This window comes from Oryzias melastigma, linkage group LG10, assembly GCF_002922805.2.
Source record: "Oryzias melastigma strain HK-1 linkage group LG10, ASM292280v2, whole genome shotgun sequence".
NCBI classification, from domain to species: domain Eukaryota; kingdom Metazoa; phylum Chordata; class Actinopteri; order Beloniformes; family Adrianichthyidae; genus Oryzias; species Oryzias melastigma.
Genome location: NC_050521.1, coordinates 28,855,986 through 28,872,235, shown reverse-complemented (window position 1 = coordinate 28,872,235; position 16,250 = coordinate 28,855,986). Strand labels below are relative to the sequence as shown.

General features: G+C 46.9%; 1 long non-coding RNA gene across 3 annotated transcripts in view; it reads right to left on the bottom strand.

The window, feature by feature from the left end:
• The window catches only part of LOC112137854, a 26,346-nt gene that overhangs the window by 2,904 nt on the left and 7,192 nt on the right, over window positions 1-16,250 (bottom strand). For 2 of the 3 annotated variants that reach the window (XR_002917633.2, XR_004948551.1), the window contains 3 exons: window positions 12,795-13,375; window positions 12,645-12,719; window positions 6,483-8,922 (listed from right to left, as the gene is read on the bottom strand). This is a non-coding gene — a long non-coding RNA (uncharacterized LOC112137854). Of the gene's footprint in view, window positions 1-6,482; window positions 8,923-12,644; window positions 12,720-12,794; window positions 13,376-16,250 lie in introns of those variants that run through there. The other variant, XR_002917634.2, reaches the window with a different exon arrangement.

Genomic DNA, 16,250 nt, shown 5'->3' with positions numbered 1-16,250 from the left:
TGGAAGTCTGGTCTGAGAGGAAGAGTCTGACGTGAAGGTTGATGGGAAGCTGCAGCTGTTATCCTGAAACCGAGATCCTGCAGTCGAGATCCTGCATTCCTGATCCTGCAGTCGAGATCCTGAAACCGAGATCCTGCAGTCCTGATCCTGCAGTCGAGATCCTGCAGTCGAGATCCTGCAGCTGAGATCCTGTAGTCTAGATCCTGGAGTCCTGATCCTGCAGTCTAGATCCTGCAGCTGAGATCCTGCAGTCCTGATCCTGCAGTCGAGATCCTGCAGCTGAGATCCTGCAGCTGAGATCCTGTAGTCTAGATCCTGCAGTCCTGATCCTGCAGTCGTGATCCTGCAGTCGTGATCCTGCAGCGATGGTCCATCAAGGCTTCATATGGGGACAAACTGCAACAAAAAGAGAAAATCCACCAAAGTCCAGAACATGAATCCTGATCCCTAAAACCCTCAAGTTTCTGGTTTGGACTCCTGCTGTCAGAAACTCCCAGATATCTGGTAGGATTTGCAGATCTGAGGACTCAGAAGAGCCAGACCACAGAGGATTTCTGAGACCCAGAGGGTTCTGTGAGTCGGTGGATCACAGAGAAGAGGTTTGCTTCATCGCATCTTCATCGCATCTTCATCGCATCTTCATCACATCTTCATCGCATCTTCATCACATCTTCATCACATCTTCATCGCATCTTCATCGCATCTTCATCACATCTTCATCACATCTTCATCACATCTTCATCGCATCTTCATCGCATCTTCATCACATCTTCATCACATCTTCATCGCATCTTCATCACATCTTCATCGCATCTTCATCGCATCTTCATCACATCTTCATCACATCCTGACTCAATGTTGATGAGTCAGGATGATTCATTTAAGTATTTCATTTCATTTCAGATTAAAATCTAGATTATTATTGTTATTAAACTCTGCGAGAATCAAACCCAGAGCCTCGGAGACAAGTTCAAAGGTCACAGGGTTGTGTGTTCTTCATTCACTCTTTGTGTTTAGATTTTGGTTTGTTGAGACTCCAGAGAATCTCAGAGATCCTTCATCCACTCATGGAGAAGACAGAACAGAGGAGAACCTTCACAGGAACCAGAGAGAAACGAACACGAGAAGGAAAAAGCAGAAGAAGATAGAAAGAAGGTCAGAGGTCCCCAGAGTCGGTTCAGGTCAGAGGTCACCGGACTCAGTTCAGGTCAGAGGTCACAACAGTCGGTACAGGTCAGAGGTCACTGGACTCTGTTCAGGTCAGAGGTCAGGATCCAACAGTCAGGAAGGGTCGTTAGGACAAACATGGATCCATGGAGAGATGAAAGAGAAACACTCAGGAATGATGATGGACGATCCACTAAACTGATGTTCTGATGAGACTCAGAGGAACTTTCTGGAAGGAGAACAAACATTTGGACTGAAACACTGGAGTCAGGCATGGAGGTGGGAGTGTGATGGTAGTATGAACCACTAAAGAATAAATTCCTCCTAAAACATGACAGATCTTTGAGTAGAAATGTGTTGTACATTAATAAAAAGACATTCCTGTAATATTAACTGGAGATCTGAACTTTGAAGACGTCTGGAGAATCTGAAGATCTGACGGCGTGAACGGATCCTCCCAGCTCCAGCTCAGAGCCACGCCTGGATCGTCTCCGTGCTGTCAGCAGGAACCCGGCAGATGTTCGTGTGTGAGGAGTGATGCAGCAGAAACTGTCAGAAATGTGATTCCAAAGAGGAAAACAACAATCAAGCGTTTTGTGAACAAAGGCAGCAGAATGGAGAGCTGCTGCTTTCAGCGCCTCTCCGTTTTCATGCTCGGCGTGCTTTCATCCGCCGCCGATCCAGACTCAAGGTGATAAACATGGAAATAAAAAGCTCCTTTTCACATTTTCATATCCTGTTCGGAGCAGCTCCGGCTCTGAAAGACAAGGGCACATCACACAATCCTCCCAGCCGCTAATGGCTAAAAAGCATGGCTCGTCCTCTGCTAGAATTTTAATCAGCTCTAATAGCTGCAGTTTGAAATGACAATGCCATTCATAACATGCTGGGAACTTTTCAAGGTTTTTCCAATTTCAGACGGCGCCTTCAATCATCAGCTGCAAATTAAAAGCAGTAATTAAAGCAGCAGATAAAAGCGCTGCAGCCCTGAGGATGTTTGTGGAGCGTTCAGACGCAGCGTCCTCAACGCGCCGCCAAGCCGACGCGCAACTTCCTGTTTCGCTCTGGAAAGAGAAGCTTTCCGTTCAGAAGCATTTGTTCCCCAAAGGTTCAAACGCTTTTAGTTTTCTAAACGGTTTATCTTTACATTTGAAACCAGAAAAACTCTGACAAACCTGTCAGAAACGTTTGAGCTAATTCTACTGAAAACGTTCAGAATCCAGAAACAGCGTTTTTCAGGAGATCCTGAAGATGATCAGAGACACCAGAAACAGCAGAGTGAAGATTTCAGCTGCTCTAGAAAATCTACTTCTATGTTCGTTAAATGTCTTTAAAGAAGAGAGACGGGATGTTGTGAGTTTAGCCAAACCTTTCTAGAGATGACGCTGATTTCCTCACATAATCCTGATGGATGGATGATGGATGGATGGATGACGGATGGATGATGGATGGATGGATAAATGAAGGATGGATAATGGATGACGGGTGGATGACAGATGGATGATGGTTGGATGATGGATGGATGACAGATGGATGATGGTTGGATGACAGATGGATGATGGTTGGATGGATGGTTGATGGATGGATGACAGATGGATGGATGGATGACGGATGAATGATGGATGAATGATGGATGGATGATGGATGGATGAATAAAGGATGACAGATGGTTGATGGATGGATGACAGCTGGATGATGGATGGATGGTTGACAGATGGATGGTTGGAGTTTTGTCTCAGTGGGTTTCTCCGGTTCCCTCTTACAGTCCAGAAACCTCCATCGATTCATTTGTGTCTCTCGATTGTCCTTCAGGTGTGAACATGAACTTGGGTGGTTGTGTCTCTGATGGACTGAAGAACATTCCAGGATGAACTCAGCTTTGGTCTGGAATATCTGGGATAGGCTCCAGCATCCTCAGTTCCTCTACAGGAGAGGATGAAGATGTTTTATTAAGGATCATAGAAGATTTTTTCTGTGTTCTTCTGCTGGAAAGCTCAGCAGTTTCCTCCTGGAGGAGTTTGACTGGCTCCTGAACTGCGCCCCCTCTGGCTCAATGAATAACTGCACCGTGCTCCAGCTTTATTGAAAGAGTTTCAATCCTAAAGTCAAGGGTTGGGATTTTATTTTGGAAGAGCACAGGAAGTGTTATAAGTCTGATGAAACATTTTCTATAGAAAAACCAAAGAAGATCTGCAGGTTCTTGTGTGAAGATCAAGGATTCAGCTTAACGTCTGAACCTAAAATATCACTTTAAGAAAGTCTTGACGGTTATTAAAGCAGCTTATTCCAAATCTCGTTTTGACGTGTGGCGGTTTCCTGTCAGAGAGTAAATCCAGAGTGAAGTTCAGTCTCTGCAGGATGTCGGTGTTCGGCTCAGCCGCTCGAGTTCAGGTTCAGGTTTGACCTGTAGGTGAGGAACGAAGAAACAGAGACGGAACCAGGATTTTCTCATTAAAGGTTCTGAACCCGGAAAATGATGAACAGAGTTTCAGGATTCAGGAGCAGCTGCAGGTTTGGATGAGCTCCTGCTAGATGAAGAACTTTCCTGAAACTGGACGGTGAGGCCCCAGAGTCCCCAAGCCCCCCCTCGGAGCGTGAAAATCCCTGTTCTGTTCGGTTCTGTTCTGGCTTTGTTTGGGTCCAAAGTGTAATGCTGGGAGAGACGGTAATAACGCTCGCCCACTTTGTGCTCCATTGTGCCTCCATCCTCCGGCTCTGTTCACAGCCTTATCTGCTCGCCACCAGGTTATTAGTTCCTTTGCTGTCGCCATGGCAACAAAGCGCTGCCTCTGCCTGGCTGCCATCCATTATGCTTCAGAGCGGAAGGAAGAGGTGTGGAGGGGGGGGATCAAAGCCAGCTGGTCACTTCTGTGACGAGTCAGGACGACCCCCCCCAAAAAACGAAAAAAAATCTGGGGAAACAGGCATGGAGAACGTCACTAAGATACTTTTGACAAGAAGTTCAGTCCAGTTTCTGTTGAAGCTCAAACACAGAATTGAAAACCAGCAGATGACACGCCCCATTTCTATAGACACGCCCCATTTCTTCAGACATCGTTACGCCCCAATTTGTCCAGGGGTCTGGGGCCTAACATAAAGGTAAATTAAGGAAGAAATGTGTAACAAAATCACAACAAACGTCTCCATAAAAAGGTACCAAGGCCAAAATAACAAACCCCAACTAACTCATCCCAGGGAGCTGACCTGCAAAAGAAACAGTAAAAGAATGACAAACACTAACCTGGACCAACAGAAACAGGAGAAAACTTACACTAAAGAAAATGGCGGTTCACCCCACAGCTTCATCTAACCAAACTATCTGACATAAACCCAAAAAACAGAGTGGGACTAAACACAACCACAAAGAAACTACAAAGTGTGCACAAAGTAAAACAGGTGGAGAAGATCACTGAGCTGCAGTGAAGACTGGCAGCTCCCTTCTCATGGTCTGGAGGTCCACATGGTGCTTTTGAAGGCTCGCTCCTTCAGCTTGGACCAATGGAAGCTACACCCTCCAGCACCACACCTGAAAGAAATAAACACAAAAAGACACAAAGATCCAAAAACATACAGGAGTCCCACTCTGACAAAAATACACTGCACCAAAAAGAAAATGCAAAACCAAATAGGGCCACAACCGTAACACCCCCCTACTTAAAATAAAACCTCTTCTCCTAAAGAAGTTCACCCTGAGAGAGTGTTTAACGAGAATCTGAATGGCACACAAAATATGGAGTCCTAGTGCTAAAATACCAAATGGTAGCCGCTCCCCTGAACTCTACCCACAAAACACACCAAATACTAGCTGCAGAAAAAAAACTGAATGCTGGCCACAGAAATGGAGCCCTAGCAGCTCCCACAAATGTCAGCCATACCAAAATAAAACAAAAGCTAGTCACCCCAAACCAAACGCTAGCAGAACATGAAACAAGCAAAACAAACTGTGTGCACAAACAAAACTAAACAAGTTTGGTCAACAGGTTCTCGTTCCATGAAAGCCTAGCAACATGCTTCAGGCAACAGCTTCACAAATGTTATGAAAATATCAATATAATAGTATAATAATATAATGGTTGTTAGTGAAAGAAAAGAGAGCAATGATCAGATTTGGAGTCACCAACTCCACACATGATGTGATTAGCAGAAAGGGGCCATAATGCGCTCAAACCTTCCTTTTGGTTTGATTTGTAAATATCAAAACACAATCTGATGATGTTTGTGTGTAAATGAAAGTTCAGTTAATGAAAACCTGGAAACACAAAGACTCAGAGAAGGTTCTGTGGTCTGAGACGTCTTTAGTGATGTAAGTCTGACATAAACAGCATCATAACTAAACTACAAACGCTGTTTGGAAGACGGACCTCCAACCTTTACCTCATCATGGAGACTTTAAACATTCACTCAGTGAAAAGTTTCAACTGTCCTATTATGCAGATAAATCAGGGCCAATTTGATTTGAAACCAAAATAAAACAAATTGAAAAAAATATTGATGTTCATAAAAAATAAAAAAAATGTCCAAAACCTTTTGCTGTTCTAAAATAAACGTCATTATTTTCAAATGTTCCATTTTTTAGTCTTCAAAACTAAAAAATTCAAAACTTTTTTTTCATTTTCAAATCTGAAAACATCAGTTTCAGAACTTTTGGCCTCATTGTGGCGCTTTGGGGCGGGGCAAACACGAAGGACCAATCAAAATGGATGAGGGCGGTAACTTTAGTCCTGACTCCTCTCTAGAATATGAATACATACTAGTTTGTTGTATTGGTGTTGGTGGAGGATCCTCTGATGTTAAGAAGTCTGGAAGAAGATGAGCAACTGCCAACAGACAGGTGGATGCATGTGAAGGATACAGGTGAAGGATACAGGTGAAGGATACAGGTGAAGGATGCAGGTGAAGGATGGAGGTGAATGATACAGGAGAAGGATGGAGGTGAAGGATACAGGTGAAGGATACAGGTGAAGGATACAGGTGAAGGATGCAGGTGAATGATACAGGTGAAGGATGGAGGTGAATGATACAGGTGAAGGATACAGGTGAAGGATGCAGGTGAAGGATGGAGGTGAAGGATGCAGATGAAGGATGCAGGTGAAGGATGAAGGTGAAGGATGGAGGTGAATGATACAGGTGAAGGATGCAGGTGAAGGATGGAGGTGAAGGATACAGGTGAAGGATACAGGTGAAGGATGCAGGTGAAGGATACAGGTGAAGGATACAGGTGACACAGGAGGGCGGAGCATTCTTAAGGCTCAGCTGTTATCCTGACTGGAAGAAAACATCAATTTTCAGGTCAAGTTTTGTTATTTATTTTTATATTTTTTCACGATTTACTTTGGTTATAATCATACATGTGGATATTTGTTCATTTCTTCAAAATTTAAAGTAAAATGTTTTAATAAAACAATTCTTGTTTTTTCCCGTCTGATCACATAAACAAATATTTACTAAAGAAAACATAAATATAAAGTGAAATATTTTCTGTGAGAACTGCTTTATATCAATGTTTGAGGGTCTAATGGAAGAATAAAAAATGTCATAAAAATATGAAACATTTACAAGACAACAGCCTTTTTATTCAGAACCAGAACCGTGCGCGGTCGGTCCACTCTGCGTGGCGTGATGCCGCTCCGCCTCAGAGCGTTCTGTAAACGTGACCCCTTCAGCAGCTGCAGCGTTTCAGTCGTTGGTTCTGGAGGAGCGAGCGAAGCATCAGTGAAGCTGCTCAGAGCCGAGCGGTACCACTTAGGCCCAATTAGATGCACATCTAAGCAGAATTAAAGCTGGTGAAATATTCATGATGCCCCCTCTCTGCTGCTGCGGGGCTGGAATCCTCTGGGGGGCGCCATGCTCCTGTGGACTGGAGGGTGACGGCGCCGCTGTGCAGAGCGGACGTGGGAGGAGAAGATGAGAGGAGAGCAGCTCCGAGTCAGAGTCTGCTCCTCCTCCATCACGCCGCAGCCTCCAGGCGCCGCCGTCATCATCAGGACCACGGCTGAGGCGGCGAGGAGGTCCAAGAACCCAGAGGCTCGCAGTGGGAGCTGGTCAGAACCGGTGCTGGTACCGTATGTGTGCAGCTGCCTGATGCATTAAAAGGGTTATGAGATGATGGTGTGCAAGATTGTGATTGGTCCAAACAACTGGACCGCTGTCACATGACCTTGGGTTGGTCCGGACCACTGGACCGCCGTCACATGATCTAGGATTAGTCTAGACCACTGGACCGCCGTCACATGACCTAGGATTGGTCCAGACCACTGGACCGCCGTCACATGATCTAGGATTAGTCTAGACCACTGGACCGCCGTCACATGATCTAGGATTAGTCTAGACCACTGGACCGCCGTCACATGACCTAGGATTGGTCCAGGTCATTGGCATATATTACTGGATTGACCATCACATGACAGAACTGAGGAGATCCTAACGAGTACGCCACGAATCACAAAAGAGAACGCAATGTTTTGCAATCGACTACAAAACTCCGACGCCAGAATCATCTGAAGGAGAAGAATCATCTGAAGGAGAAGAATCATCACTGTTGGATAACGGTTCCTTTAGATAATAAAGTGATGTGTTTTTCTTCCCGCCCGTTTCCATGACGTCAGCGTTCTGCTTTCTTCAGCCTGGATGCTGACAGTATAATGACCAGGATTCAGATGTTCAGGCTCCTCTGGACCTGGTTCTGCTCCAGCAGGAATGGAGATGTTCTGAAGGACGGAACCTTTAAACTGAAAGTAAACTCAGCTCCTTCTGAGGTCTGTGAGCGCGTCTGAAAATGGTCTCAATAAAGTTTTACCGCAACAGAACATCCAGTGATGAAGAGGATTCAGCTTCTCCTCAGAGATTCAAAGTGTCATGAAGACATCAGAGGAGCAGAGGCGGAGCTTTGTGGGCGTGGCATTTCATGCACGTTACTGTGCATGTTTCCATGCACGTCACCGTGCACGTTGCTGTGCACGTTACTGTGCATGCTACCTGTGCACGTCACCGTGCACGATACTGTGCACGTTACCGTGCACGCTAGCGAGCCCGTCCTCTGAGCAGAGGTGTTTGTGTTCCTGCTCAGGCTGTGGAAACGCGTCTCTGATGGAAGCAGAACGCCATCATGGAAGCAGCTGTTAGGCGGCTTCAGGAGGTTGAAGATTTCTGAGAGACGGAGAGGAAAAAGGGAAACATCTGCCGGTGGAAACTGCAGCATCATCTGCTCTGAGCACTACTGTCTGAACATTCCTCAGGAACTTCAGAGGAACTCCAGGTGAGTTTGGGTCTTTGTTCTGATCTGAAGTCCATCTGCGTTTGTCATTCCGATCGTCTGACATCAGGAGAACCGCAGAGGAACATCAGGAACAGGAGAAATGAGGAATCCTCCAAGACTTCTCGACAGTCAAACATCAGGATGGTTCATTTGTGAGATGCTGGACAAACTGCCGTCTGCAGTGAGCTAGTAACACAGGAAGAAGCCTCTTCAGGACAGGAAGTCAGAGCCACAGGCGTCCAGCGCCGCCATCGTCGTCTGCAGCAGCAGATGCCTCGCCATCCGCCGCCCATTAATCCTGCCGCCAGCCCGGTTCTCCACCGTCGGCGCCGACAGGCTGTGGAACACACGGCCTGGGTGAAGGTGGGACGGACATATTGGGGATGATTGCCTCCCCTGAAGGCGTTCTCCTCAATTTCCCCGCCGCTCTCCAAAGCGTCTGTTTTCCTCCTGTGGTCCTCTGGCGGCGAACGCTCGTTCTGTCCTGCAGCCTGAAGCTCCTGTGAGGAAGCAGTGACGCTCTTTCATCTCAGACACGTTTCCACAGACCAGAACATCTACAGCAGAACACAGTACGGGTTCTGATGTTTGAAGAGGATTTTATAAGGAACTAAAACTCTTGAGAGACTCCTCTCAGCTTCAGACTCCAGAGTTCGTAGGAGACTGCAGAGAAAACTCTTCTGGATGATCTGGTTTGTAAGCTGACAGCATCTCGTCTGATCAGAATTCAGTGATCCGCCGTCTCCTCTGCAGCAGCTGCCGGCTCTGGTGGAGGTCATGCAGGTCTCAGCAGCCTGCCATGTAGCGCGATGCAGAACAAGCCTTTGTGCGCATGGATGCCCGATAAGACACGTGCACGCGTGTGCGAGTCATGTCAGCAGCAGGAACATCTGGCGGCTGCAGAGGCTGTAATCTGCTGGCAGACATACGTGTGCAGGACATCAGAGGTTTCAGTGACACCGAGCAGCTGCTGTCTGACTGTTCTGGTAATTCAGGGCCGCCGTGCCAGGCGGCGTCCTATCTGCTCGCCGCATCCAGGGGGTCAGAGCAGAGCATGCTGGGACACTTTTATTGAGTTTTAGAGTGTGTTCACACCTAACCTGCAGGCAAACGAACTGGGCTGTGTTCCCACATTCAGCCGGCCTCATTTAGAGGGAGTTCCAGCTCAGAAAAACTCTTTCACAGGAATACAAGTCAGGGATTCTGGATCAGAAATGTGTTCTGAGAGAAAACGTTCCGGTTAGAATCCCAGAATTCCTAAAACAGACTGAAGCCGGCCTGTTGTGTGATGCATGCAGTATTGATGAGGACCCAAAATCCTCACAGTTGAGATTATTTTACATTTTCACCACCTGCAGTCATCAGTTCAGTTGATCGAGTCATCACTTCTGTTGATCGAGTCATCAGTTCAGTTGATCGAGTCATCAGTTCAGTTGATCGAGTCATCAGTTCAGTTGATCGAGTCATCAGTTCAGTTGATCGAGTCATCAGTTCTGTCGATCGAGTCATCACTTCTGTCGATCGAGTCATCACTTCTGTCGATCTAGTCATCACTTCTGTCGATCGAGTCTTCACTTCAGTTGATCGAGTCATCACTTCTGTTGATCGAGTCATCACTTCTGTTGATCGAGTCATGTAAATGTTTTTATTTCTGGACTCAAGATCCTGCATTCATTCGGTTTAATCAGGATAGAAATGTGATCCCAGAAAAGTGAAGTTCTTCTTCTTCTTCTTCTTCTTCTTCTCTGGCAGCTCTGGACCCCCCCGTTAGCGTGTATGCTAGCTGCAGGTCGTCCCGTCACTCGCAGACCTGAACCTGTGGCGTTTGGCAGCAGACTGATGGTCTGAAAGCGGTTTCACTTCTCCGTTCTCCTGCTGGTTTTCCTGAAGAATCAATTCCTCCCTGATTCCATTGGCTGTAAATCCTTGAAGCTCCATTCACGGAGCTTCGGATGAGGGTGCCCGGGATCAATACTGAACCACAGAGGCTGGCCGCTGGTATTCAGCTGCAGAATGAATGCTTGTCTGGCCGAGTGCGTGCGTTTATTTTTAAGTAACACTCAGTACGCTGCGGTCCTTAGAGAGCTGCATATTCAGCATGAGGTTCAAACGTCTCCATTTCCTCTGATCGTTCAATAAACGGAGCCAAATAACTCCATTCACGGCTCGGCGTGAGGCTCAGACACAGATCACACTCCAGTGAGCCGGGGTCAGAGCGTCTCTCACTCCTGTATTCACTTTTACTGGTTTTATCCTGGAGAATGAAGCAAACAGCTGATCTATTGAGGAGGAGGAGGAGTTCTGACTCCAGAACCCGATTCCTGAAGCAGATGTGAGGACAAAGTGGCTGTAGTGGTGTAGTGGTTAGCACTCTCACCTCATAATAAAAAGGTTTGAATCCCAACTTGTGGAGTTTGCGTGTTCTCCGGGTTCATGTTTGGGTTTTCTCCAGACCAGAAACATCCTTCATTGGTTCACTGGTGTCTCCAGGTGAGAGTCTCTGCCAGCTGTTCCAGGTGAAGGACAGGAAGACCTGGAGCTCCAGGTCCAGCCCAGGCTGCCGTTTCTGCTCACAGGACAGGTGTTTTAAAGTATTTGAAAACCTGAGTTTTCCATTCGACTGAAAAGTTTGAACCGTTTCAGCTGAAGCTGGAGCTGAAACTGAAGCTAAGGCTGAAACTGAAGCTGGAGCTGAAACTGAATCTGAAACTGAAGCTAAGGCTGAAACTGAAGCTGGAGCTGAAACTGAATCTGAAGCTAAGGCTGAAACTGAAGCTGGAGCTGAAACCGAAGCTGAAGCTGAAGCTGAAACTGAAGCTTGAGCTGAAGCTCCTCATGACAGGAGAGTCCGTTTACGCAGCTGCTTCTTCTGGATTCCACCCGGTCAAAGTCGTGACGCCGCATTCAGAAGATGCATCTGTATGCTGTTGAGCTGTGGGGGTGGGGGGGTGAGCAGACGCTCTGCCCCCCCCAGCAGCTAACCAGGTTACGTCTGAATCGGATTATCAATTTCGGGGCTAAGCTGGAGTCCACAGATCGTGGTCAGGAGGCGGAGTGACGGGCTAAGCAGCGGCGCTGTCAGGCTGATTGATGGAGCCGCTCATTCCCAGCGACACCGGCTCCATTTATAAAGCAGTAATTGCTGCTGCGATATCGACACTCTTCCTGGCTCCACCTGCCCCCCCCACCCCCCCCACAGGAGGTGCATCTTGTAAATCAAACTGTTGATTTCGTCCTGGTGGTTGTTAGAGCTGCAGCTGCAAACTTCTGTTTCTGTCCATTGTTGAAGCTCCAGAGAGCGAGTTCAGCCGCTCCGAGAGGATGATGTGAAGCTGCTGTGGAATCACCTGAGTGTTCAGGTTAAAGGTAACGTGACCCCCACACCCCCACCCCCCCACCTCCTAAACAGAAATCCCAGACTGAGCTCCTTATTCTGAACTGTAAACAAATAAACAACGTATCCATGGAAACCTCCCTTCCTCCTGATGTCCTTGTCTCATGGAGCCAGAAAATGTCCCAGAATTCACGGTTTCTGTTTCATGGATGGGCTGCACGGTGGAGCAGTGGTTAGCGCTCTTGCCTCACAGCGAGAAGGCCCCGGTTCGACTCCCGGCTGGGACCTTTCTGTGTGGAGTTTGCATGTTCTCCCCGTGCATGCGTGGGTTTTCACCGGGGACTCCAGCTTCCTCCCACCGTCCAAAAACATGCTTCATAGGTTAATTGGTGACTCTAAATTGCCCCTAGGTGTGAATGTGAGAGTGAATGTGTGTGTGATTGAGGCCCTGAGATAGACTGGAGACCTGTCCAGGTATATCCTGCCTTCGCCCATCAGTAGCCGGGTTAGGCTCCGGCACCCCCGCGACCCCGAAAGGGAAGAAGCGGTCAGGAAGATGAATGAATGTTTGATGGACAGCAGGAAATGATGTCACAGCCTTTTAATCTCAGAGACAGCAGCCATGTTGGTTCTCAGTCACGTTTCTGTAGAAGAACCAGAATAACACGTCCGCTCCATTCGGATCTGGATTCTGGAGCAGCTGGTCTGTCTGCGCAGAAACGCATCAGCAGACGAGTTTCTGCATCTTCTCATGTTTGTGTGAAACTCTTTGTGTTCAGTAAAACCAAACAGATTTATTTCACTCGCAGACGTAAAACTCTGGAAGTGTTTCATTCTGAAAGTGGATTCTTTTCTGTTGCTTTTTGAATCTGAAAAGCAGTAAATTACCTGAGACACTCGGCTCCTCCCAGTCTGTGGTCCTCCGAAACCTTAGCCCCGCCCCTTCCTGTAGCAGTTCACCCTCTGAAACAGGAAACGCAGTAATACGAATAACAGAGGTTCTTAAATGAAAGTCTTCAACCGTTTACTGAGGTTTACCTCAAAAGCAGCTTCACATAAATCCATTAGAACTCCGTCAGACTCCAGAACCGTGTCCTGCTTCCAGCTGAGCTGCTATTCTAGCTTCATACTGGCTGAACACACCTGATCCAGGTAGTCAGTTTCTGAAGAACCAGCAGGATTTGGGCTTTTTCGGCCCATAGAGTAACAGTAGCAGTAAGACCAGAACCTGCTCTGGTTCTGCCTCACTGAGCCTCCTGCTGTCCTGAGGAGTCACTCCGTCACCTGAAACACCTGAGTTTCCTGCAGCAGGTAAACCCAGGAGTCCGTAACGGTAAGAAGATCCATTCTTCAGGATCTTTTTCATAAAGAATGGACCCTAACCAGCCTCCAGAACCGCTGGATCATGTTAGAGAGGCAGAGTGGACTTCTCCGCTCATGCAGCTCCTCCTCCGTGGTTCCTGGATTCTGCTCTGTTGCATTTGTCACGTCACCTTTTATCGATGTGGGGTTTGGTGAATGCGCGGCGGTGCTGCGGTCGGCGTGATCGCTGCTGCAGTGCTGCATAAAACATGGAGGCAGCGGCGCCTCAGGATCACGGATCGCTCATTTCTGTCCTCCTGCAACACAAAAACACACACAGCATGTGCACTGATGGAACATTTACAATAAAATCAAGAAATAAAAGCATTAAACTCCTTCCTGTTTGACCCCTCAATGATCCCCGCCCCCCTCCCCCGCTGGAAATGAGCCTTTTAGAGTCCAATAAAAGCCTGAATGGAGAACGAGCTTTCCTGGGTTTGAAGCAGCTGATGAGATGAAGAGGAGCCAGAGGGAGGAATAACACAAGCACACACTTACACAGACACCCCCCCCCCCACACACACACACACCCCCACACAGGTTCAGCATTCCAGCTCCATGCTGCTCAGATCAGATGTGTTATCAAACGCTGGAGTGCAGATGATGGGATGCTAATTTAAACCTCTGCAGGGGGATGGGGAGTGGGGGCGGGGTAGAACCTATAATTCAGGATGATTTCATAAACATCAGATCTGCTCTTCGGACATGAATGGAGAAAATCTTCTCAGTGAACAGACATTTACCAGCAGAGTTTCGACGTTCTTTGGACTACAGTTACTCCCCAACTCTTAGTTACTGGAATTCCAAATGAAATTCCAAAATTCCAGTCAGATGCGGATTTATTATTTATGCGAATGCATCAGATTCTGTTGTAATTACAGTGAAGTATTTCATAAACAAACTCACAAATGTAACCCTTCCACTGATCTGCTCGTTAAAGTTAGAGAGTTGATTAGATCCAAACTCACACCATCCGATTGATTCTGTGTGAAAAGGACATTCCCATTTAAAGAAACAGTCTAGGCTCAGATATGATTCTACAAATCATACGGTGAGTTTCCAAAAATTCTGATGAAATGATTCAAACAGCAGAAGAACAAAACTCAAACTTACAGATAATTACCAAACTTTGTTCGCTCTGCATCCATAAAAAGAAACAGTGTGGTGGTGTGAATGTCTGTGTGTGAATGTTTGTGTGTGAATGTTTGTGTGTGAATGCTTGTGTGTGAATGTCTGTGTGTGAATGTTTGTGTGAATGTTTGTGTGTGAATGTTTGTGTGTGAATTTTTGTGTGTGAATGTCTGTGTGTGAATGTTTGTGTGAATGTTTGTGTGTGAATGTTTGTGTGAATGTTTGTGTGAATGTTTGTGTGTGAATGGTCGCGTTGGGGCTCAGGAGACCGGGATCCTACCACCTAATTTATTTTTTCACGCTATCCGCTAGCAACACCCAGTTAGCACCCACACATTTCAAAATAAACTCCTAACAATAAATGTCTGATAATAAAACAAACAAACCACAACCTAACCTATTAATAACAAAACTGATTACCAGTAAAAAGTAAAACTAGAGACCCAAACTCTTTTCCGACTCTGCAGGCTTCAGCTGTGGTCGGGTTCTAAACAGAAATAGTACTGGTCACACATAAACGTCACGCTAACTGTAGAGCATGGTGGTGGAGGTTTGGTGATGTGGACACGACAGTCTCTGAGCTGACTGTGATAAACTAGAGTTTTATTACAATTACAGACTGTCAGCATGAAACTGAGATTTAAAGGTCCAAATAAGTTCGGACACAAAGAGCCACATGACCCACAGAGGCTCCTCCTCCTTTTAAAGTCCATTTCTGATCATCTTCTGATCTGTTTTCAAAGCGTTCTCATTATAATGATGCTGGTTTTAGCCAAAATCTAAAAACTTGCTTTTTTTAAAGACATAGTCTCTGCAGAGCGGCAGGACTTCATCAGAAGTTTACCTCTGAGTTGTGGGCGGGACTCTTAGTGTGGAGTAACCCCGCCCCCACTCCCCTCTCTGTTTACACTCTCCCCCACTAGCTTACAGCCCTCATCGGTTCTATCCAGCCGTAAGGCTCTGATCCAGATTCCAGCTCAGACCAGGAGAACAAAGACGTTCATGGATCTGTTTGTCTGCAGGTGGGTGCATCAGAATGGGGCGGAGCTGAGAGGCTGTGGCCCCGCCCAGCATACTTTTTACATCATATCTAAAACCTTTTTCAAAGAGTATGTTGCTCCTGATTGACAACAGTTTGAATAAATAAATAGAAATGTAATTTGAATCGTAATTTATTTTATCTTTGTTGCTCTTTAAAGAGACCGTCTCAGTCTGGTGAAGTGGATGTTGAGACTCCTTAACCCTTTAATCCTGGAGCTGTCATCTCAGGCTCCTACCGTAAGTCTTCAACCATTAGTGGAGCTCACACGGATTCTGGCGTTCGGATCAGAAAGCAGCTTTGCGTCGATATGCATCCACGTTGTTCAGAGAGCATCAGCACACATGGCAGCACTTTAACCCCTTCTGTTCCGGTCTCCAGTTCACTCCGGTACTTGAAGCCAGCGGAGCGTCGTGGAGAACAGAAGAGGTTCAGCAAACAAAGGTTTGATGGCTCCACCACGGCGGCATCAAAGGCTTCAGACGAGACGGCTGCAGCTCCACCAACACAAACCGCCGCTCATTATCTCCACTGGAGCTGAAACCAGCACTTTACCGAGAACCCGCCATGTTTTTAACTCCAGACCGCGACGGCTGCAACGTCATCCCTGAAACACAGAAACTCTGAGATTCACAGCCTCAAATCCTCATATTACTTAATTAAACAGGAACCCCCCCTAAAAAGATGCCGATGTGACCACTTCCTGTCGGCGGCAGAATGAGCGATTCTCCGGCGGAGTGTCGCGCTCTCCAGGAAGACAAACACACTCATTACTGAGAGCTCAATAAAAGGGCTCCAACCAGAGCGCCCCCCCATCAGACTCCTTTCTGAGCCATGATAGCGAGGGCGGGGGCCAAGGTGGCAGGAGAGCCTCCTGCTTTTGTCTCCTCTCATTCCTGCTGAAAGGAAAAATGAGAGCCCGAGTGGAATAAAGAAAACAGACACTCGGAGCGGGACGGCCC